Source organism: Mesoplodon bidens (genome assembly GCF_964165515.1).
Source record: "Mesoplodon bidens genome assembly, chromosome: 3".
NCBI lineage: Eukaryota > Metazoa > Chordata > Mammalia > Artiodactyla > Ziphiidae > Mesoplodon > Mesoplodon bidens.
The window spans coordinates 17,074,196-17,096,676 of NC_138178.1; the positions used below are offsets into that span (position 1 = coordinate 17,074,196).

Consider the following 22,481-nt stretch of genomic DNA (forward strand, 5'->3'; position numbering starts at 1 on the left):
TATCATAATAGTTCACATCATCCCAGTGACATTTTAAAATAGTGAAGAGGGGAATTTCCTGGTCGTCCAGTGGTTAAGACTTTGCACTTTCACTGCTGAGGGCCCGGGTTCAATCCCTGTTCGGGGAACTAAGATCCCGCAAGCTGGGTGGCCCGGCCAAAAATATAAAATGATATAAAATAAAATAAAATAGCGAACAGAAAAGTGGCTACGGATAAGACTCTGGGGAACACCAAGAATCAGGGGACAGGTTGAAAAGGGGAGAAGAGAGTTCTCAGTCATAAGGACACACCAAGCAGTATTTAGGGCTTGTTTACTGTGCCCCCAGGCACTGTGCAGAGGGCGTGGCTTGTTTTCACCCACTTCATCTTTATAACAACACTCGGAGGCAGGGAAGCATTGTACCCCCCGTTCATCGATGAGAAGACTTGGGCATAGAAGTTTGGGGAATTTCCCAAGGGAGCCCATTTCCTTAAGCATCACAATCTGTGGTCCAAAGGGCTAGAGGGTGAGGAGGAGAACGAGAGACATCAAGCATCATAAGACCAAGGAGGCGGCCGCACTTATTCTTGCCTCCTTCTACTAACTTTGGGTTTTGTTTGTTCTTCTTTCATATGATATCGCTCATATGTGGAATCTGAAACAAATCGTACAAATGAACATATTTACAAAACAGAAAAAGAGTCACAGATGTAGAAAAACCTATGGTTACCGCGGGGAAGGCAGGGGGGAGGGATACATTGGGAGACTGGGACTGATATATACACACTACTATATATAAAATAGATAACTAATACGGACCTACGCTATAGCACAGGGAACTCTACTCAATACTCTGTAATGACCTATATGGGAAAAGAATCTAAAAAAGAGTGGATATATGTATATGTATAACTGATTCACTTTGCTGTACAGCAGAAACTACCACAACATTGTAATCAACTACACTTGAATAAAAATTAAAAAAAAAAAAAAAAAGACCAAGGAGGGATCCAGTGGTTGCAGGGTCTGAGCATTCTCGGAAGCTGCTTAACAACTTCAATCTGGAAAAAAAAAAAAAAAAGGCTTATAGAAGGCTTTTGCATGATACTAGGGTAAGGTTTGACCATCTTTCAACTCTGAACTCAAAAAGAAGAATTTATTCCAGAATATTTGGATGTCACCACTAATTTTAAACTTTCTTTTCCTTTTGAGGGGTTGGTGGGGGGGAGTAATCAAAACATTTCTTTAATTAGAAAAAGCTTAAAATAAAGGAGGGGGATCAAGGTTTCATTGCTATGTATTTTTGTTTGTTTTGCAAAACGTGTACCCAGTTAAATGCAGTTGGGCAGCTCTGGGAAGAAATTAATAAACAGGGGGTGGAGGAGATGGGGAGACAGAGGGAAGAAAGTGTTCCCAAGCTGAGGTTTTGTTTGCCAAGTTTCAACAAAGAGCAAAGCTTAGCTCTGAAGGAGAAGCTCTTGGGAGACGGAGTTTAGAATAGTAATGCAACGAGAAACCCCAAACAGGTGAGCTGGGGAGACGTTTCTCGAAGGCAGCTCATCCTCAACAGGTGCTGGCAACATCTGTAACAAGACTATCCATGATAAAAAGCTTCTCATACCTTAATCCACATTATACTACATTCACAGGCACATCACCATCCTCCTCCTGCTGAGAGGCAGGAATAAATAATGTGCTATTAAACTCACATCTCTGCTTTCTGCCTCTAAGAACATTCAAAGCAAAAAGAAAAAAAGATAGGTTCCACCTACCTTTACCCAGGGGAATGCAGATTGTAAACATGGAGATACATCCGGGGTGAGCCAATAGAAGAAGGCCTTGTATAAACAATCCATCTATTAAGAACCCTGAAGATGCAGTCAGCGGGTCCTAGGAAAGATACAAATAATGGAGGAATCTAAATTTAATTCCAATGTTGTTACTATGATACAAGTGCCCATGTTTGGAAAATAGAATTGATTTCCTCCAGAGATGCATGATGACAACATCAGAGCCTTCATCATGCATCCATCCATCCACACACTCATTCATTTGTCCTACGACAAATATCCATTTACCATTTACAATATGCAAGACTCAAAAGTACAGAAATCCAAAATCTAGAAAAACTCAAGGAAACACTATGTGTCACTGTGTGTGACAAAGGTGAGTAGGAATTGGATATTCTCATCTTCTCACCTTAATTTACCCACCATTAATATGGGCCTACTGTAAAATTCAGTTAACCCAGTTCACGGTGTATCTGAAGGTAGAGCTTGGTAACTTAGTACATAGCCACTCTTCATAGAAATATCATGAGGTGCTCGGGTTTCGTGGTGCTAGTCCTTTCAGTCTGTAAAAGACCAAAGCCATAAGCATGGCTTTGGCTTCCTCACCTGTACCTCACCTTTGACTCACGCATTCCTGCATCCACCAGGTGTATGTCCCTCATCTATCAAACACCAGACAGTTCTTGGTGCTGGTGGTACAGAGATGAGCAAGATGGATTCATTCCCTTGAAGGAGTTTATCACTGAGTGGATGACAAGAAGAAAGACCAGGACAGTTTCAAGAAATGCTTCGGTGAGCCCAGGAGTCTTGCACTTAATCTGAATGACAAGCAGCCACATGGAGTGAGAGAGGAGAAAGCCATCGTGGGTGAAGGGAGTGGTGCGAACCATGGCGTAGATGGGCGAAGGCACAGCCTGGCGTACTTGGGAAGCGGTCAGCACATGTTCAGCCAAGGCCAGGCACACGGGTCCAGAGTGGGAGGAGGAGGACTGGGGAAGTGTGAGATGGGAAGACCCACCAGGTGGTAGTGCTGGGGGTGCTTCCTTGTCCACGGAGGTTTCTCTGCTACAGGAGCTAGAGATTCCTTTACCTGCGACGTAATTCAAGCCTAACTTTCTTGAGGATTTTTTAAAAACTAATACAGATTGAGAAAGAAATATGGAGGACCTGAGAGATAACACTTGAGATTGCTGTTTAAAAAGATTCTACAGTTTATTGACTGAATACATGGGAACATGTCAAGAAATTGCTAAAAGTAAAAAGCCTGTAATTTCAAAATAGTTGACCTAATAATTTTATTCTGCAAAAGAGAGTTTATTGTAATTTACCAAACCAACATGGATTTTTTTAAAATTAGGGGATGATTACCCTGCAACAAGCCATATAGAAGATACTTTTTGAATGTTGAAGTAAAGAATATCAATAAATGCACACAGAAGAGTAAATAGAACAATGTAAATCTCATAATTTCTGTGAGAGAGAATGTATATATATATATACATATTCACTAGTCTTTTTTTTTTTTTTTTTTTTTTTTGCGGTACGCGGGCCTCTCACTGTTGTGGCCTCTCCCGTTGCGGAGCACAGGCTCCGGACGCGCAGGCTCAGCGGCCATGGCTCACGGGCCCAGCCGCTCCGTGGCATGTGGGGTCCTCCCAGACTGGGGCACAAATCCGTGTCCCCTGCATCGGCAGGCGGACTCTCAACCACTGCGCCACCAGGGAAGCCCCACTAGTCTATTTTTATGCTCACTAATATCATTTTAAGACTAATAATGCTTCCAAAACTGACAAAACAAGCAGGTTACATAATCCAATTCCAATTTACAGAAAAAAAATCTTGGATCAAACATGAGTCAAGTAAAGTTTATTTAGGTATCATACACAGAAAGAGCACTTGAAGCCTCATCCCCAGGATGCACATACATACACACATATACACAGACACACACATACATACAATACACACATATACACAATGCACATACACACAAACGCATATACACACATACAGTACACACATGCAGACATATACACACATACACACATACAATACACACATATGCATGTATATACACACACAATGCACACACATACACATAAACACAGATATACACATACACACACATTTAATGATACAATGCACTTAGCATCACTTTGGGTGTTTTCATATCCAAATATACTTGACATATTTAGTCTGGGCCTATCCCATAAATAAGCATTCACAGGAGTGCCTTGAAAAGTGACTCAGATTTGATTGGCTGTTTTGTTTTACTTTGCTTCCTACTTGAGTCTCTGCTAAGGAAGAGGCAGAAAGAGTGCTTCAGATCCATGTCTCCAGATTTCATGGGACATGCACTCTCTTGCATCTCCATTTTTTTAAATGCCACTTTTGTCTTTTTCAGAGATGCATCTTCTGTGTCATCAGCCAGACTGTCAGCTCTGAGCATGGATTGGGGACACATCTCAGAACACACCAGGCCTATGGCAATCACCACCTGACCAGCTGACCTCTGATCAGGTCTGCTGTCTAAAACTTCACTCTTGGTGAACCAAAGACAGTCACCTAATCTCATTCCATCTACACTGATATTGCTATTGATGGCAGACATTTTCCAAAGTATTGGGCAGCTCTTCCAACAGATCGCTTGCTTAGGTGACCAGAGGGAACATTTTGATCAACCTCAGACCTACCAGAGGATGAAGGCTCTGGCTTTTTCGCAAAGGCGGAAGACCAGAGATACCGACTCAAAATTTCCAAGTGACAATCACATTTGCTTAGCTTCAGGAACATCTCAGTGTCATTTGTATTAGACTTACCTGGGTGTCACTTTCAAAAAAAAAATAAGTGCAACATCCTAGGCTCAAACTTCGACTCTCCAAATAGCATCTCTAGAGGTGGAGCTCCAGAATCTGGACGTATACAACGTTTTCCAGGAGGTTTATTCATTCACTGAAGTTTGAGGACAACTACCTCATGGCTTCAAGAGAATGTTGTTCTAGACAGAAGGACAGATCCATTTTCTGGAGAGAATGGTATCCTCAGAGAAGCAACCAGTTCTCCCAGACAGTTACCATTCAGTCTCTTAGATCCCAAAGCTGAATATTTCCCCCCACCCTGAGCAGTTTGAAATTGTACCCTATTGTTTATCTTTCATCCAAATGATCCTCAACTTTCCAGTAATTACCAGTGCATTTCCAAGGTGACAGGATGTTTGTGAAGTTTAATTCATGAAGGCTTGGAGAGCATCTGGAGAAGTTTTGTATCAGCATTCAGTATTATTATTTATTTGTAATGCAATTTGAGAACTTTCTCTCCATAATGGGCAAAAATGACAAGTATCCATTTCATTCCTCAGGGTACTGTGGTGTAAAAATCTGGCTATAGGAAAGCAGGGAATTAGCCCCGTCTTTGCTATAATAACCACCAGCGTGGAGATGAAATAAGAATATATTATCTGCAGGTGGAAGGTTATCTGAAGCCCCTAAATGGGGTAGCTGCTGATACACTCATAGCTGGTATAAGCAGAAAACCAGACACTCAACCCCCTCCCCCATTTCCCTTTAAGACATCAGCACAAAAGCCCAGAAACACCCAGTGTGTGAAGATGTCAGTGACAATAAATATTTTTTTCAGTTAATGGGCTTCATGAATACAGAGATTTTTAAAGTTAAGACAATTATCTAATTTCAACTCACCACTTGCTAATTTACTAATTCATTAACTCGAGGAAACGGCCATCCTGCAAGACGCTGGCCTCCTGACAATGGCGTTGGTCTTGGCAGGGATTTATTTCCAACAACACCAGGGACAAAAAGCATGAGATATTTTTGAAGAATAATAAAAAATGGATTAAAGGGAATAGAAATAATTTATCATGTGCAGATGTGCAGAAAGAACAGATAGTGGCTCTGCAGTGCGGTTTTATAAAAACAAAACTATGGTGAAGGCGTCTCGTCCAATCACCCATTTGTGAACACAGGGCTCTAGGTGTCTGATGAGCTATCAGGTGTATTAGCTTTCATAAAAACTACATCATCAAAGGAATAGTCAGTAAATTTCCCCTCTTCTGACTAACCCATCTTGCAACCTTGATGAGAAGAGAAGGCAAAAAAAAAAAAAAAAAAAATCTAGCAGGTTCTTTGTTGAAATCCAAAGGCTGTGTGCATGTCAGTGCCTCTCTAAGGAGGTTCACAGCTGCCAAAGGACTTGAAAGTCCTCTACCGTTCTGCTCTGTAAGAAAGGATGAAAGAGATAAATCCAAGAAAGGAAGGAAATATGAATTGAGGTATGACTCGCAGCTTCTAGAATATGCCAAGGAGGAAAGCACTTCCAGAAAATACTAAGGGGTACTTTTCTGCATCTCAGAAGTATGTGAATTACCAGTGAGTCCCACTTTCGTAAAGGGCTAAAATATTTTATTCAGGGCATTTACTTAAAAAAAAAAACAAGAAAAAGTGTCATGGTTTTCAGAAAGATTTACAATCAAAATACCTATTTTGTGCTTGTCACACTCTTCAAGGTGCCCTTTGATGAGTAATTTATTAATCTTTTTCTTTCAAGTTAGTGCTTTTTCTGTCTTGTTCAAAAAATATTTTCATACCTTAAGATCATGAAAATATCCTTCCATAAAACCTCCCAAGATAACTTCTAAAAGCTCTACTCTTTTGGCTTTTACACTTTGGTCAAGACTCCATTTGGAACTGATTTTTTTCTACCACAGGTATTTGTTTGTCCCAGAGCTTTTTAATTAATAAGACAGTCCTTTCTCCACTACTCTGAAAGGTTACCTCTGCTATACAGCAACTCTCTGTCTGTATATGGATCTGTCTCTGGATTTTCTCTTCTGTTCCACTAATCTGTATTCTTATCCTTGCACCAACACCATGTTGCCCTGTGCTTTGGTTTCCGAGGTGCCTTGATATCTGGTAGAGCAAGTCCTCCTTCTTCTCCTCCCCCTCCTCCTCCTTCATCATCATCTTCTTCTTCAGGAATATCTTGGCTATGTCAGTTTGCCTTTGCTTTTCCACATAAATGTTATAATAAGTTCACCAAATTCCATAAAAAAAGAGAAAAAAAACTATTGATATTTTAACTGGAATTGTATTACACTATAGAACAATTTGGGGAAGAATTTAAGTCTTTGCAATATTAATCTTCTAATACATGAGTACTCTCTGTGTATTCATTTAGACTTTCTCTAATTTTTCTCAATTATGTGTTATGATTTTCTACGTGGAGGTACCATACATTTTTGGTTACATATATTCCCGTGTCTTAAATAATTTGGGGGATAATTTTTGATAATATTGTAAAAGCAGGACATATACACAGAAAAATATATGTTATATATTCAGGATATATATTTTTGAAAATGCAAATAAAATCAAAGAGGCAAAAAGCCCAGTAGGAAAGTAGCCAAGAAATTTGAAGAGTCCTTCATAGAAGAAGGTACCCAAATGGTGAATAAAATCATAGAAGGCCCTCCATCTCTTCAGTCACCAGGGAAATGCAAATTAAAACCACAGTGAAACTAAAAAGAAATTGACAAAATTAAAAAGATTGACAATAGCAAATGTTGGCAAGAATGTGAAGCAAAGGAGAACTTTCATAGACTACAGGTGGGAGTGTCAAGCTGCTTTGGGAAACAGTTTGATACTTTTTATTAAAGTTGGTGATATCCCCTACAACCAAACAATTCTAACCTAGAATCTTCTAGAGAAACCTGTGTATTTGTTCTCCAGAATTCATACACAGGAACATTCACAGGAATATTCTTGGTAATAATCAGATACTGGAAGGAGCTTAAATGTCTATGGCCAGAAGAATAGTAAATAAACTGTGGAAAGTTCATTCAATGGAATATCATGGCAGAATTAAAACGAACAATGTCCACGTACACATAAAAGCCAGGTAAATCTCACAAATGTAATGTTGATTGTAAGATCCAGGCAGAAAATAATAAATATTACATGATTCCATTTATTTCAAATGTATATCCAATTTAAGAACAGGCAAACATCATAAAGAAATGCAAGGTGCTAAATACCACAGAAATTAGTCTTGAAAAAGAAGGGACATGTGATGGGGAAAGAGAACCAGAGGGCTTCCAGGGTGTTGGGGAATGGACTTTTGCTGAACTGTGTGATGATTACAACTGTGTGATGATTGATTTTATAATCTTTGAGTAAGATATAGATTTTCTGTTTTTCATAATTTTCTATATGTGGCTATATTACAAAATACTGACAGTAAATAAGATTTTTACAACTTAAAAAGCTTAGAAAATCACACACACACACACACACACACACACACAGTACCTGATTCTTCAAAGTAAGTTTGAGGATTGTGTCTGTGGGCATGTAATGCAACATGGAGGTTATATGCTGGCTCATGAGTATTTCAAATCTTCAGTTGCTAATTTACCAATTCAATAACTTGAATAATCTTTATGATGTGAACCTGTTGATTATAATGCTCAGCTTTGAAGAAATTTATTTTCAGCACCTTATTATATATATCATATATATTTAATTGCAAATATATGCCCATAAAAATATTGAGGGATTTATACTTTTTGCATGAAGGTTAGTAAATAGGTACTTTTGATAATGAGACTTTCTCCTGGGAGAAAGCATATGTCCAATTACATTCTATTTTGCATTTTCTGTTAGGTACTCATCTGGTTTTTGAATTTATAAACACTTAGATGATACGAGTATAATCTCCCATAAAGCTGCTGAATGACTTTTATATGGCTTAGGAACCACCAGAAATAATTTCCTTTCCTCATTGGCTAAAATGAGACTTCTTATGGCCTTCATAAATAACAAAAAAATGATTAAACAGAGTAGATCTCTATTAGAAAGACACGATGCTACCTGAATTTGGAACATTTATTTTCCCCATTTATAGTGTGTGGGAACCACCCCGTTTATACCCTCACATATCTCTTGTAATGTACCACAGAAGCAATTACGTGCTAAGCAGAGTTATTTCAAATGATGATAGATTACAGGCTGGTTCTCTAGTAGATTCTCAGTAACCAGCAGTTGAAGAAAGAAAGAAGGGAGAAAAGAAAGAAGGGTAGGAAGAGTAAAAGAAACTGTAAGACAAAGTTAAAGCCTAAAGAGTCAACGCATAAAGCAGTAAATGGATGAATGGATAAAAAAATTAATGGATGGATGAAAAATGAATAGATGGATAAAAGAATTACTGACACTTAAAAATCAATGGATGAATGAGTAAATAAATAAAGAAAATATACAAGAAGAATAGAAGGAAATGAATTTTAAAAAGGATGGATGAATTTACTAATAGAAATGAGTGAATGAGTGAATGAGAGAAAGAGTAGATGGATAAATGAAGGAAGAATAAAAATGAGTGAATGAAAGAAGACATGACAGTGTGAATGAAACACAAGTGAATAACTGAATTTGTGAAGGAATGAGAACCAAAGAGATTAGTCCGATACCTTCATTTCACAATCGTGGAAACGAGAGCTCCATGGGATTCAGTGACTTGCCTGTGACGGTGACAGAGCAGCTAGACGCTAGGTTTGCTGAATCTGAGTCTTGTACACTTGTTACAGAGTGATTCAGCTTGGCTCTCCTCAGAGCAGAGCCTGAGACAAGGATTTTGTCCAGGTAGTTTATTTGGGAGGTTGTCAGGGAGCAGGAGGAAAGCTACAGAATTAGAGAGTGTCAACTGAAAAAAAAATGCAGAACCTAAAAGTTGGGAATTATGTTTTACTCGGGTGGATGTTCTGAGGACTCAAGCTAGGGAGGTGCCTCTCAGATTCCCTCTGAGGAACTGCTCCGAAGAGGTAAGGTAAGACCCAGGATATATAGAAGTTTTGAAACAAAACCCAAGTAGTCGAACATCAAAAGATAACTGTTAATTTAAAACAAAAAACAAAAAAACGGAAATCTCAAGTTAATACATTTAGCACTTTTCTATATATGGGAAGATGCAAGAGTCTGAGCTCATTGAAATCATTCCTCTGATAGGCACCTTAGCTCTCTAGAGCAGGTATCCTGCTTTTCTCCATCCTGAATCCCCTCAGGGTGCACAGTCAGGGGTGGCTGCAGTGGCTAATGACCACAACAGCCTTTGTTTACTGATATGGTGGGCAATATTTTTCATCCAGAAGTGTGTTTTTGAGGTCACTTCTGTAGGTGATGGGATGAGGGCAAATCCTTGGGAACTCCTCTCCCAGAATTGCCCACCCAAAGGATGGGGGCAGGAGCATATATCTGTCACTGCCCACTAACCTTTGGCTGAGGATGGTGCCAGGAGGATGTGAACCCCAGGCTGTTCGTGTATAACAGGCAGTGTGACCCCCAGCAGGGGTTGGAGGAGCCCAGGGGACAGAAAGGAAGAAGGAAGCCTATGCTTGAGGCTAAGGCTGCTGGCGGGAAGTGAGTGAAAGCCTTACTGCCTGTCCACCCTGAGGTGGCTAAAATCAGAGGTGAGCTTGTGAGCATGTGAGTCATGGAACCAGAAGCACCAGAAGCACTTGAACACATGGATTTGTTCTAGGAAAGTTCTAGAAGGTTCTAGAAAAATGTTAGAGAAAAGATGACTAAACAGTCATGATTTAGTTGTGTGGCTAATTATTACCAACCCAGCTACAAAAATAAAATCAGGTTGAAGTTTCTGTTTCCTTCAGGCTCCAGACATTTTATAATCCTGTGATAAATCATAGTACTAATAATAAACTATTCGAGTCTTAAGAGTTGCTTTTATTTTTCTTTCAACTCACAGCAAATTATTAAATTTGAAATAAAAAATAAAAGGCTTAAAAAAACAGTCAGGGGCTTCCCTGGTGGCGCAGTGGTTGAAAGTCCGCCTGCCGACGCAGGGGACACGGGTTCGTGCCCCGGTCCGGGAAGATCCCACATGCCGCGGAGCGGCTGGGCCCGTGAGCCATGGCTGCTGAGCCTACGCGTCCGGAGCCTGTGCTCTGCAAGGGGAGAGGCCACAGCAGTGAGAGACCCGCATACCGCAAAAAAAAAAAAAAAAAAAAAAAAACAGTCAGTATGTAGAAACATTAAGAAAATGAGGTATTTCCCCTGTTGAAAAGCCCTTTAGTGCCAAACAACAATGTGTAGATCTTATAAGTGTAGGGAAAGAAAAGAAAATTCTTTTCCTCTATCCTCTTATATTTAGTGTCTGGGGCCTGCAAATTAAACTTACAAAAGATAGATTCACAGGAGAAAAGGCATAAAAATCTTATTTGATGTTAATATTTTAATGTTACATGCATGGAAACCTTCATAAAAAAGAAGTGAAGTCCCAGACAAGGAGTTAGACCTGGGGGCTTATACATCATTTTCACAAAGGGCAATAAATTTGTAGAGGAATGACAAGGGAAAGGAAAAGGGGATTGGCTTCTAGGAGCCGTAAATTGTGGGAAAGTAAATATATGGGAAACTAAAGGAAGATAAGGATTCTGTTAGTAAGGTTCTTTTGTGTAAACCCATCTCAGTGCTGACTTTTTGTTTCTTCTGATAGTAGATGTTTCTCCTCCTCCTGGTATGGGAGGGAAGGGAGGAGATCTTCTTAAAGAGATATTTATGTCCCAACTTTTAGGCAGATAGCAGAGGGCAGAGAGCTCTTTCTGAGTGTGCTGCTTCTTAATTGCCTTCAGGTCAAAACAATCCTTATGCCAAAGTGGCAGATTTGGGGGTGGCATGTTCTCATGCCCTTCATAGGTAAAGCCCACTCTCCATGCATTGTTTCTTGTCTTCCCTCTCATCACAAGTTAGGGCAATTTTGCCAGAGGACACTTTAAACTTTGAGTGTGGCTATTTTTCAAATCTCTGCACCAATAACACCCAGTTCAGGACCCTGTCCTCTTCCACAGACTGAGCAGGAGAGGAAGAAAGCATTCTCTCTTTAGGGGGTGTTTTCCTTCAAGCTCATGCTTGTCAGGGTTTCCCCAGTCATGCCTTCCTGATATCCCCTTAGCCTCCTAATGTGTTCCCAACTGCCCTCATCAGTAAGAGCCAGTGCTGAACTATGACTCTCCTTTAGGAGATAATACCTGCCTTCCTTCCATTGCCAACGGTTCCTTTTGCCAGAGGGCCTAGCTGATAATCTCGTTCAAACTAATTTATTTAAGGCTGATCATGGCAAATCAGGTCTCCTTCCAAAGTACTGTCTATATTTTAACATGAATGTTGGTGTTGTAATCCCTAATAAGAAATAATACAGAAATTGCTGGAACTGTGGCAGGACCAAAGGGGGAGATTGCAAGGGTCGTGAAAGATTTTGCCTCCACTGGCCACCCCTGAGATAAGCCTTCCCTGGGCCAATAGTTTTGCTCCCAAATGCCCCTCCCACTGGGAATCTTATTCTTCTCCTTTGTTCTTTAGCTCAGTTAGGATCCTCATCACCAAGCCAGTTCTCAGCCCAGGAACCATGACATCAATCTCCACTCTTTCCCTTCCCTAACCCTTCCCCATGCCAATCCTGCCAGCTCCCCTGCCTAGTCACCTTGCCCAGTCATACTTTTCTCTCTTTCAGCTACTCCAACTCAGGCTTCCAGAGAGGTCTTCAGGTAACTTGTACCTGATCAGGACGCCATCCACTTACGATCCTTCAATGTCTCCCCGTTGCCCTTAAAGTCTTCATTCCCTTTCATGTGACCCATCTGCCTGTCAACCCCATCTTTGGCCACCCTCTCCTTACCTTGGAGACTACATCATGCTCCCTCCTGGCTCCAGGATTTCACACGTATTCTTTCTTCCACGTAGAAAATTTCTTTTCCGTCCCCTTCTCCTGAATATACTCAGAGCTTATCCTGAAATTCCAGCATGAGCTTCAGTTCTTTCAGAAGCTTTCCCTGACCCTCACCAACTCAGATTTGGCCAGATGTCAGCCCTGCACCGTCCCCTTGCCCTGCCAGGTTAGTCTCCTGTGGCTACTGTAAAACTGACCACAAACTGGGTGGCCTCAGACAATTGGAATGTATTCCCTTTCATTTCTGAAGGCCAGAAGTCCAAACTCAGTGTTGGTGGGTGGCGCTCCCTCCAGAGGCTCTAAGGGGAGGACCTGGCCCTTGCTTCCTTCAGCATCTGGTGTCCAGCAGTGCTCCTTGGCTCGTGGCTACATCCCCATGTTCCATCTTCACATCACCTTCTTACTTATAAGGATATTTGTGATGGCATTTAGGGCCCACCTAGAGAATCCAAGATTATCTCCTTATCACAAGAGCCTTAAGGCAATCAAATCTGCAAAAGACCTTCTTTTCCAAATAAGGTAACACTGACTTGTTCCAGGGATTTGATATGGATACATGGGTGCAAAGCATTTTCCACCTAACACATCAGCACTACTCTAAGGGACCCCTTCATTGCACTTCTTAATTTTCCCTTGTTTAATTAGTTCCCATCTTATAGACTTATCAAGCTTGTTTACCTCTGATCCACAATTGAAAAGAGCAGTTCAGATCTCTTCAGACAGTCAACTTCACTAAATATTTAATTTTCGCAGCCCCCCAAAACAGATTCTCTGCATGGTCCACCTTCATGGTCAACACTCCAAGTATCTGCTCTCCCAACAGATTCTTCCCAGGATGGAGGCTAGAGGGAATTCCCTCACCAGTTCAGGAAAATTCTGACCCAGCAGATGATCCCTCCTGAAAAACCAATCAGAGCAAGGAAGGGTCTTCTTACCTAACAGGGTGGACTTGACCTAGCCCAACTTGCTGCTTCTCCTGAAGAACCTCCCCAGGGGAGTCGGCATCACTCCTAAAGACCATTTATGCAAAAGAGCACAGGTCTGACAGCACAGACCCCCGAGGACCACAGGCCGGAGTGGTTCCTTTGCTTCCCCACTGGGGCCAGTGGTGGCCTCGTTGTCCTGGGCTTTGGTAGGAGGCGTCCCATAGACTTGCTGCTGTGCTTGCCATTGCTGGCCTCACCCAGGGCATCTGATCTGTCCTCCCTCTCTCAAAATTTTCCAGGTCCATCACCTCACCCCTCAATGTCCTCACCAGCACACAAAACCCAAACTCTCTTCAGTCTCCTTAGGGACTCTTTGGGCAAAAATAATTTCAGTCTTGAATTCAAGTGTTTATTCCAAGGCTTGCTTCCTTCTTTTCACACCTCAGCTAAGCAACCAGTATCTTGTCTCTTTATTATTGAGGAGCACCAGTTACAGGGATCCTGAGTCTGTGACATCATTAAAAGTGTCCCTCACACTTTTAGGGACCAGAGGAGGCTGTGCCCCTGATTTGGGACACAGAGTCAGGACTTCCCTATGTCCTTGTTCTAGAGTGCACAGATACCTTTAGTTGTATCCTGTAGACCCTGTAGGTTTTAGTCACATAAGATTACACGAACATAATTGTTAAGCATGCAGTCTCTGTAGTCACTCAAGGACTTGATTTGTATCTCAGGTCCATCAGTAACTCATCTGTGTGATCTTGAGTACATTTCTTTAAGTCTCAGTTTCCTCATCTATGAAATGATGTAATACCCACTTGTTGTGAGGTTTGAATGAAAACACCCATACATAACAAAGAGGAATTTCTCCAAGATTCTTAGAATGCAGGAGATGTTTTGGTCCTCTCTACTGATGACAGGCTTTGCCAGATGGACATTTTCAGGGCAGTTAATGGGCAGTTCTCCCTGGTCCTCACACAGAACACCTCTGAGAGCTGCAATCCAACAGAGTCTCCATAAAGTCAGCTTCTGAGTGGAATTTTTTTTTTCATTTGCACAGAAATTGGAGAGCAAAACCCATCCATAAGTGTCAAGAGACACTAAGTGCTGCAGAGCTTAAAAAATCCAACCATATTTATTACAGACTGAGATTGCCTGCAAGGAGGAGGGACAAGCATCTTCTTTCCTTTCTGGATGCTTGCTGAGCTAGTAAACCTGAGACCCATTCTGCTGCTGTCTGGGACGTGGAGAGGAATTGGATGAGAAATTTCTTGAGAGAACTTGGCATGGGTCCTCGGGCATTTGGATATGCAGGTGAATAGCATTAACAGATAAACTGCATATTGACATATTAAAGACTTTGTTTGAGCAAAAATTGATTTGAATCAGGCAGCATCCTGAAAGAAAGAGATGCCATGCATACCACCTACAATGGAGACCTCCATTCCAGCAGAAATGGAAGCTGACGAACCAGAGAGGATCCAGAGACATTTTCCACCACCACTGTGCCAGCAATGATAAAAGATGTTACTCTATCCTACTTCCACCTCTCACCTTTGACAGGGAAGAGGGGAGAGGTGGGTGCATATCTCAGGGCAGACTGGGTGCTGGAGTGGGAGGAGGGAGGAGAGAGCAGACAAAGCACCTCCTCACTCCACAGCCCGCCGGCCTCCCACCAAACCTACACCACGGGAAGGGGAGGTGCTGAGATTTAAGTTGAGTTTGAGGTTGGCATATTAAGCTGGATAGGTTTTCTTTCTTTTCTTTTTTTTTTTTTTTACTAAATTTGTAAAATTGTAGTAAACTATACATAACATAAAATTTGTCATTTTAACCATTTGAAAGTATACGGTTCAGTGGTAAATACATTCACGTTATTGTGCAACCATTACCAGAATTTTTTCATCATCCCAAACTGAAACTCAGTGCCCATTAAACAATTACTCCCTAACCCCTCTTCCCCCCAGGCTCTGGTAACCTCTATTCTACTTTCTGTCTCTATGCATTTGCCTATTCTAGTACTTCATGTAAGTGAGATCATACGATAGTTGTCCTTTTGTGTCTGGCTTTTTTCAGTTAGCATAATGTTTTCAAGGTTCATCTATGTTAGAGCATGTATCAGCATCTCATTCCTTTTTAAGGCTGAATAAACTGTATGTATATACTATATTTTTTAATCCATTCATCTTTTCATGGATATTTGGGTTATTTCCACCTTTTGGTGAGTAATGCTGTTACAAATATGGGTGTGCAACTGTGAGTTTGAGTCCCTGCTTTCAATTATTTTGGGAATACAGCTAGGAGTAGAATTTCTGAATCCCATGGTAATTCTGTGCTTAATATTTTGAGGAAAAATGAAACTGTTTTACACAGTGGTTGCACCATTTTACATCCCTAAATGCACCAGTGTTTCAATTAATCCCCCTCTTCTCCAACACTTATTTTCCATTTTTTGGATAATAGCCCAATGGAAACAAGACTCTCTTCTTGACCTAATTTCAGTCAGCCTCCTCTGAACTCTCTTCTTGACTAGGCCTCTTCCTTGGGTCCTATCTTCACCCTAGTGTACCTAGTCCAGTTGTAGCAACAATCCTACTTCAGTTTAGCAAGAATGCCCCCACACTTGATATCTGATCAAGTTCCTCATCCTTTACCTTTGATGTCTATGCCCTTGACCTGCCTTCAGCAGGAACTCTGTTAAGTCAGTTTAGCAAGAATCCCTTCCCCTGATGTCTCCTCTTAGTAACATTCCATCCACTGACCCCCTCACCCTACTTGATGGCTGCAAGTCCCCAACTGTCTTTTTTTGTATTCAAAATCGAGCCAGCTCTCTCCCCCGTTGCAGTAGTCTTGACACTTGTCACCAAAGACCTGAATAAAGTCTTCCTTACCATTTGAACAAGTATCAGAAGAATTTTTTCTTTAACAACATGTGTGAAGTGGTATCTCATTGACGTTTTGATTCACATTTCCCTAATGGTTATTGATGAGCAACTGAATGGGCTTTTGATATCTGAAAGTATTTGGAAAATATGGTATGTGCCCCAAATTTCAGGGACAGGAAAGAGATTTTTGACAGAACATGGTTAAAGTCAATATATTAAAATAAAGAGAGAGAGAGACAGATTCATGTTTGCCGCTCACCAAGGTGAGACTTCTCAACAAAAAGGTTCCCCCACAAACCTCCACTCTTCTTACCTACAGGCAACCATCACATCTCTCTCCTTTCATTCTCAAAGCCCAAAGTCTCCATCTAACTGCTCCTTCCCCCTCCCCAAATTCCTGGTAGTCCCTGGTTGGACCTACACTGTTTAAAGGCCAGGTTCTCTGTGGGCAAGGAAAACCTAGGCCTTTAGCACTCAACTAACCTCTTAAGACATGGACACACAACAAGAAAACTGGGTGATAAGTGCATACACAGAGACATCACTTCTTCCTGACTCCACCCCTGAACACTAATCTTATATCATTCTTTTGTTTTCATCCAAACAAAAGCATCTACCCCTGGACAGCAGGATGACTGGGGGAGGCAAATCTAATTTAATGGATGAGAAAGATCAGAGTGGCCCACCAAGAAGGCAGGGCAATATTGGTCCTTGGAATTGCAGACCTAAGAACTCTCTCCAAAGCAAACTACTTCACAATCCCCTGTGGGGTTCATGTCTGTTGGCCTTTTATGAATTGTATTAATTACACTCTTAAGCTCCATGCAAATTGCAAAATCATTTTTTCCAATTGAGTTAATAAAGCCAGTCTAGTACAGGCACGCTGTCTTCAGCAGAAAATTAGGCCGGCATACTGTTTGTGGATCACAGAAATTCGGTGGGTGGATGGTGTTCCTGGGTTATGATTGCAGTAGGTGCTGGGATGCCTGCTTTGTGATTTTTCTTCTGTGTGAGTGTGATCCATTTCCCTCTGATGGAGCTGGACGTGCAGGGTACTGCCGCACTTTCTGATGGTGTTTTATCCGTCACTGGGGAGCTGCAAACTCATTCTCAAGGTGTTATTATCACTTGGGAACTTTCAGGGAAAACAAGACTAGCTTTGAAAGTGGCTGGCCGCTTCTGACTGATCTCACCTCTAATAGTCTTAGTGTCCTTTCTTCATGAAACCCAGGCAGAAAAGAGAAATTATCTCCTCTCCCCTCCTGGCTGTCTGCAGAGGAACCCTGTAGGAACCGAAATTCCTCTGTGTTTTCTGACCTTGCGGTCTGGAAATCAGCTGGCCTGAGCCATTCAAGAGGGCCCGTGGCCCTTTCGCTTCCCTTATATTATCAATCTTGTTGGGAGGCTTAGAAAAAGATGTCACTTCCAGTCAGAGCAATTGCAATTAGCTGCCCCTCTGGGAATCACCCCCTTTTGTGTATTATGGCCACCGGTAGGTAGCTGCTACCTGTCTACTGACGGCTTGTGTGGGACAAAACCCACACACCGGTTCCTGGTGGCCTTTCCCACAAGGACAAGTCACAAGATGCAAACAGGTGGTTTGCCATGTGTGTTTTATAAGCCCCCTATTCTTTATTTCATAACCTTACGGCTATAGCCATGGTAGGAATGAACCCAATGAAGAAAATTCGCATTAAAGCAAGAATGGTTGTTAATACTTTACTGCACTCTCTCCCAGAAGAGTTACCTTTATTCAAAAAAGACTGAAAATGTTGAAATATTCCATACGAGGGTTAGCCAGAGAGGGAACCGTACTTGGATGAGGAGATTTCAGCTTGGGCCTCTCAAGCAAGACAGCTCTGGGCCCTCTAGTCAAAGCAGGGACACGTCAGCCACCTCCGCTCGCCAGGGGATGGGATTTGGAAGTGGTTTTGCTTCTGTACAGTCCCAGGCACCACATGACTCATTAACTACACTTTCCCTCTTTCCGCTGCTTTCCGCCATGTTGATCCGTCCTCTTCCATTGCCTGGAGTTTGAAGCCTCAGTTAGAATTCTTTGCTTCATTTTGATCTGATACTGAGCCTTACCCTGCCTCTGAAGGTGGAGTTCTCAGCTCCATAACGCCCACTGCCGACTGGGGTCACCTAGGAGGGGACCGGTTCTGCTCCCTCCATGACCCTGACCCACTGGGAAGGGCCTGTGTTCACTGAGCATGAGACTGTCTAGCTTCCCTAGAGGCTCCAGACTGCATCTGGGCTAACTTCCCAGTCCCTGGAACTGTCTATCCCCATTTATTCCTGTCCCATGTAGGTGGTCCCTGGAGGTCCCAGCATATCCAGTATCTTGAATCATCCCAAATTAATATCAAATAAGCCTTTTCAGTATGGTTCCTCAAATCATATACGGTTGATCCAGGGACTAAATACCAGTCACTATACAAAAATTTGTAATTAGCATTTCATTTTATCCTGGCAACAATTTGAGCGAGGTAGATAAGTTCAGCGTTACTGTTCCAAGTGAGAAATAGTGATAGATGAGCAAATGAAGCTTCAACGTGTCCTACTCAGAATCACACAGCCAACTCGTGATGGAACTTTTGTCCCAATATCTCAACCCCCCTTCTTGTCACAATGCCAGGCTTCCCTCCTAGCCCATCAAGGTCAATTTTAATCTAGAAATGGTTCCCACAGGAGAGCATGGCACACTGAACTCCGTGCTCCGCCGGCTAAACTTCCATTCTTCCAATTTTGCAAATGGAACAGTACTTTAGGCTGCAGCTTTCAGGAAACACGGGAGATGCCCTGCTGGAGGCAATTTAGATTTGGGACCTAGAAATAAGGAGACCCTGTGGTTCTACCTCCAGCAGAGAACCCACAGGGCTCCTTGTTCTTGGTTCCTGGTGACACATCCTACCTATTCTGGGGTGCAGCGGGCCCTGCACACTTGCCGGGCTCCACAGATGGCTCCAAGGTGTCCTAAGGGAGGTGAAGCAGGGCATGTGAGGCTAGGCCAGGCAGGTGCATTGAGTGTGGTTTTTAAAAGGGGAGCAGCTGTCCCACAGTTGATGGGCAGAGGTCTGAGTGTGGTGGAGACTACAAGTTTTTTAACTCCATTTCCATTCCAATTCCCCAAATAAATGTGATTTATTTACCTTTTTCCCCCCCCTTGGTTAGCTTTGATCTTATTTTACCCAGTGCAGTTTAGACCAGGTGTCAGCACATGTTTTTCCTAAAGGACCTGCTAGTAAATATGTTTAGCCTTTGAGGGCCCTATCTATGTAACCGAAGGGTGAGGCTGTGTTCCGATAAAACTTTATTTACAAAAACAAGTGGTGGGCCAAATTTGGCCTGGAGACATGGAGTGCCAAGTCCTGGTTTAGATTGATGTTGTCTGTGCATTTTTGAAACTAAAAAAAGTTACAGCATTCATTATCAGCAGGGGGCATCCCCATAAACTCCTTCCATGCTTACTCAAAACCATTATTCCAAGCATAAGTGTCTCACTAGAAATGCAAGTCCACCGAGGCCCAGTAAGAGAACCTTCTTACTGAATTCAGGAATAAAATCTCTGTTTACTACTCCAGGTCCAAAATCAACTTACTGCTCGAGTAAGAGAGTGTACCTCTATTAAAGATTTGATTAATGGAGACAGTTGGCATTATACAAGAACTTTGGAACGTGAGAAGCTTCACCTTTTATTGGAAAAATTAGATGTTTTTCATTCTCTGACAAAGGTAGATGCTTTATCTAAACAACCCCATAAGTAAAGATAACTATGACAAAGAAACATGTGCAATCAATACATTTTAATTAATTTTTCCAAATAAAACTGTTAGCTCTAATTCCTTCTATACTATAAATATGTTAAATCATAAATAAAATATGAATAATTCTGTATTATCAACATTCAGATTTATTCATATTTTATGATTTAGCATATTTATGATATAGAAGGAATTGCAGCTAGCATTTCTAAAATTAATTAAAAGTATATGTGCTATACATTATTATAGAATATGTGTAACTATATATAAATATATGAGGACATCCTATCTATCTATCTATCATCTATCTATCTGTCTATCTATCTATCTAATCTCTTTAGCTCTTTGTGGAAATGCTGCTTATAGGACAATACTCAGTCGATTAGGGTGTGAGGGTCTGAACAGTCCTCTGCATCTCTGTATCCTGGCTGGCAGGACCCTGGATCTTAACTTCTTTGTCATCCCATGTTTCATAAGTGAGGGATGTTATTAATGGGAATTTGCTGCTCAGGTAAATGGTGTTAGGCATGGAAAAAAAAAAAAAAAAGAAAGAAAAAACCGTTAGAACCTCTACACTCAAGCAATCAGCTCCTGTGTGTCACGATAATGGGTTGACTTTCTAGGGGCTTGGATTTCTTCTGGAGGCACAGCCTCAGTGCAATCAGGTCCAGTGGCTCTCTTGTCACACCCCGCGGTCCTAGTAGCCATGTCTTCATGTACATTTTGCAGAAAGAACACATTATAGCTGCACAAAAGCTGGTTATTTAAGCAAGTTCTTCAAGTAAATGCATATCCTGAAGCATGAGGAAAAGGGCCAGCCTCTCCAATTCCTTTAGAGGTTTTCAGCCATCCTCACTGAAATAAATGTACTGGAAACAGCAGAAGTAGAAAATAGCACGAAGACAATAACGTTTGCATACAGAGGCCATTAGGAAGGTATGCCAATGGAAGGATTGTGTGATGTCGCATAACAAATGCACACTTTGGTTTAGTTAGTTTAAAGATTCTGTTTATCTAGTAGTTTTTTGCATTTAAAGAGCACGATGCTGAATGATTCTCCATCCCTGAGATACCAGCAGTTCTTGGAAAAGGATTCACAGAATGATTAAAAGCATAATAAAAGAGTAAATCCCGATGTAATATTTATCCAGCGTGAATTTTTGGCTTAATGCATCCAAACCCATCCCATCCCCCAATTTGCACAATCACAGCTTAATAAAGGACATATTTTCAAATGTAGGCTGTTAGAACAGTGAGAGAAGCCAGAAACAGAACCACAAAACTCTCCCAAATGCCTCCAAGATGGAGACGTACACAGACTCGAAACTGGATGGAGATTTCTAGGTGCTGCCTTTTAAGTTCCTCTCAAAGTGGGGAGCTGAAAGGTCCTGGATGGCCCAGCAGGGGTGGTCCTACAAGAGTATGAAATTCAAGAAAACTACATGTAGATGCCCCAAAAGAATATGGAGAAGGCAGCCTCCCAAGCAATGCAAATTAAAAGGAGAAATATTCTTCTAATCTATCAAATTAGCAACAAGTGGGTGGTCCCTTAACTGGGGCCCCTGTAGTCTCATCTGAGATGCAGCCGGAGTGCCAAGCCTGAGGCAAGTGGAGTCTCTCCCCTGCTCAGAACCTTCTGGGCTCCCTCCCACTAGGAACAACCTTCCATCACCTGCTGCCCACCGGCTGTGGCTCCAAGCATGAGCTCCCCCCTCCCCCCTCACTGCCCTGCTCACACCAGCCTCCTTGCCAGCTCTCAAGATGATGGGGCAGTGCCAACCTCAGGGCCCTTGTACCTCCTCTTCTGCTTCCTGGAATGCTGTTTCCTTGGGTCTTCACAAGGCTTCGTTTCATTCTGTTCTGGGCTCAGGTGTCATCTCCTGTCTAAACTAGGTAGACAGATCCGTCCAAAATAGCATCAGCCCACTAGCCTGCTTTACTTTCTTTGTAGGACTTATGGCTGCACAACGACATACTGTGACTCTATTTATTTATTTTTGTCCGTCTTCCTACAGGATCTGAGTGCCTTGAAGACAGGAAATTCTGTTTGTTGTTGTTTGTGGCTGTTATCTCAAGGGCCCAGAACCGTACCTAACACTTGGTAAATAAGTGCTGATGGAATGGACTTAAATAGCACGACCTGGGATCGTCAAGGCTGTTCTACCCGTGTTCCCATTCCAGGACAGTGGGGAGAGATGTGGGTACAATCCGGATGGGAAATAATCTGACAGATGTTATCAAACACCTCTAAACATTTTCTATCCTTTGACTCCATTTACCGCTTTTAGAAATTTACACTAAAAATACTCAGAGAGCCATACGAGAGTCTACATATGAAGACATTTATTGCAGTGTTATTTATAACAGTGAAAAATGGAAATGGCT

At 41.8% G+C, this 22,481-nt stretch overlaps 1 long non-coding RNA gene across 1 annotated transcript; it reads right to left on the reverse strand.

Annotated features, from left to right (window-relative positions):
• Positions 1 to 573: 573 nt before the first annotated feature.
• Positions 574 to 22,006, reverse strand: LOC308613839. Its single transcript, XR_014015325.1, has 3 exons — positions 21,893 to 22,006; positions 1,755 to 1,872; positions 574 to 637 (listed from the first exon to the last, which is right to left on the reverse strand). It is a non-coding gene; the product is annotated as an uncharacterized lncRNA (long non-coding RNA).
• Between the last annotated feature and the right edge of the window lie 475 nt (positions 22,007 to 22,481).